At 49.0% G+C, this 2,611-nt stretch overlaps 2 non-coding genes across 2 annotated transcripts; one reads left to right on the top strand and one right to left on the bottom strand.

The window, feature by feature from the left end:
* Window positions 1-825: 825 nt before the first annotated feature.
* Trnas-uga (transfer RNA serine (anticodon UGA)) lies at window positions 826-900 on the bottom strand. Its single transcript has one exon. It is a non-coding gene; the product is annotated as a tRNA-Ser (tRNA).
* Window positions 901-1,033: 133 nt separating this feature from the next.
* On the top strand, window positions 1,034-1,108 carry Trnas-uga (transfer RNA serine (anticodon UGA)). Its single transcript has one exon. It is a non-coding gene; the product is annotated as a tRNA-Ser (tRNA).
* Window positions 1,109-2,611: the final 1,503 nt, after the last annotated feature.

Here is a 2,611-nt window from a genome sequence, read left to right as displayed (position 1 = left end):
TAACAATAGATTGACCACATACACAAAACCGAGCGAGGTGGTGCAGTGGTTAGACACTGGACTCGCATTCGGGAGGACGACGGTTCAATCCCGCGTCCGGCCATCCTGATTTAGGTTTTCCGTGATTTCCCTAAATCACTCCAGGCAAATGCCGGGATGGTTCCTCTGAAAGGGCACGGCCGACTTTCTTCCCTAATCCGATGAGACCGATGACCTCGCTGTCTGGCCTCCTTCCCCAAACAACCCAACCCAACCACATACACAAAACTCTTTTGACAAAATAACCATTATATTTTTCGGGTTTTAAGTGCAACTTTCATTATCAGCTGGTACAGCAAAATAAGCTTTACACAAGAAAGTCCTCTTAGGTCCGAATCCAAGCAGATAAGATAAGCGAATGACAAAGGAAAGATAGCTCATGCATAGAAACGCAAGAGTCCATCGAATAACACGTCCATTGTAGTTCTATCTCTTCTTCTTTGGCGTACTTGCCGATTATTTATAAAATCTATCGTAATATTTAGTTTACATTTTTTTAAACCCAAGTCGACCCAGGAGAAACAGTGCAGAGTCACAGGTGCATACGGTAGGCTAACAAGCGAGATTCTGTACAAGTTTTAGTGACATTGTCGTGATGGTGACAGACACCTCGGCCAGGGACTCACCGTGCTTTTGTCCACCGCCGGGCCTTGGTAGCCATTCTGCAAGTGGCTATGAATGTCTTCGATGCTCTGGTTTTCCATCGAAAGAAACTCAATGACAGCTCTTTGCTGCCACCTATAGGAACTGAAGCAGGAATGAAACTTCCTGGCAGATTAAAACTGTGTGCCCGACCGAGACTCGAACTCGGGACCTTTGCCTTTCACGGGCAAGTGCTCTACCAACTGAGCTACCGAAGCACGACTCACGCCCGGTACTCACAGCTTTACTTCTGCCAGTATCTCGTCTCTTCGCAGGAGAGCTTCTGTAAAGTTTGGAAGGTGGGAGACGAGATACTGGCAGAAGTAAAGCTGTGAGTACCGGGCGTGAGTCGTGCTGCGGTAGCTCAGTTGGTAGAGCACTTGCCCGTGAAAGGCAAAGGTCCCGAGTTCGAGTCTCGGTCGGGCATTCAGTTTTAATCCGCCAGGAAATTTCATATCAGCGCACATTCCGCTGCAGAGTGAAGATCTCATTCTTGAAGCAGGAATATTTCACGATGTCATACACAAATTCTGCCTTTTTTCAACCAATATAGGCCGTGAAAGCGAACTGTGAGTTGTATTACTTATTGAACGCCCCTCGTCGCTACAACTGTGGATAGAACTGGGTAGACCTGTAACAGAGGCGGAGGGTTGTTCGTTCAGTTTGCTGGTATGGCATAGCGTCTCTTTCGGGTTCCGCAGCGAGACCGCAGTGCGGACACGCGCGGGAGTCATCCGGAGGATGAGGCGCGGTGGGTGGCGACTCACGAGTCGCCTCCAATACGGCGTCGCATGAAAGGCGGCGGTGAGCCACGGCCCCGCTATCTGCCGCGCTAACGTCCAATATCCGCCGACGGCCGCCATGTAAAGGCCGGGCCGGCGTAATGAATCTGCGCGCAGTCGGCAAAAAGCGCGCCGTAACTCTTAACTACTTTCATTTTCAGGAGGGCCGGTCTGCGACGTCGCCGCGGGTAACGGTGGGCCACGGGCTACGCCGGTGGCCGCTGCCCGCCTGACTGCCTGCCTTCCTTTCTTCCTTCTTCCTTCTGCCCTCTCCCTCGCGCCACACAAATTACTGCCGTAATTGCCTACTCGCAAGTCGGCAAACTACCGCGGCTGGTTTATCTCCGCCGCTTAATAACAGCTTGTCGCGTCGTGACAAAAGGGATGCTCGGGTGCAGGTAATTAAATCACCTTCCGGTGTCCGTATGCCCGCCATCGGTCTGGCCGCGTATGTGTATTCCACTCACCCACCTTTACAGCGTGCTTTTCTTACACGCTTCTGGCGGATACGGTTGCGTCACCAGAATTGCCTTTTTCCATTGTCTTCTGTACAGCATATGTGACTTAGCCTCTTATCCTGCAATGAAACAGAAATATATCCTCTATTAATGTATTTGTCTGGATGTAAGAAGACACGAACAGTGTATTAATTTACCAATTTGAAAGAATACTATATGCTGCGAATAGCAGTTAAAGGAAAAAAAAGGGGATAGGTGCACATGTTTCGGGAATGAGTTTCGAAAACACTATTGTCAGTTTCACTTCTATAAGAATTACATGATATTTTCCCACATTTACTCATTTTTAACACACAAATATAACAAATTTACATATAAGCCTAATAACGTGTAGGGCCTCCGCGAGCACGCATAGGTGCCACACCTCGACATGGCATCAGCTCGACTAATGTCTGAAGTAGTGCTGGAGGGAACAACCCTGTACGTCTGTCCATGAATCCGTAACAGTACAAGGGGGTGGCGAACTCTTCTGAACAGCACGTTGCAAGGCATCCCAGATATGCTGAATAATGTTCATGTCTGGGGAGTTTGGTGGCCAGCGGAAGTGTTTAAACTTAGAAGAGTGTTCTTGGAGCCACTCTTTAGATATTCTGGACGTGTGGGGTGTCGTATTTTCCTACTGGAATTACC

This window comes from Schistocerca nitens, chromosome 6, assembly GCF_023898315.1.
Source record: "Schistocerca nitens isolate TAMUIC-IGC-003100 chromosome 6, iqSchNite1.1, whole genome shotgun sequence".
Lineage (NCBI taxonomy): Eukaryota > Metazoa > Arthropoda > Insecta > Orthoptera > Acrididae > Schistocerca > Schistocerca nitens.
The sequence above is the reverse complement of the archived record's forward strand: the minus strand, read 5'-3'. Positions and strand labels throughout refer to the sequence as shown.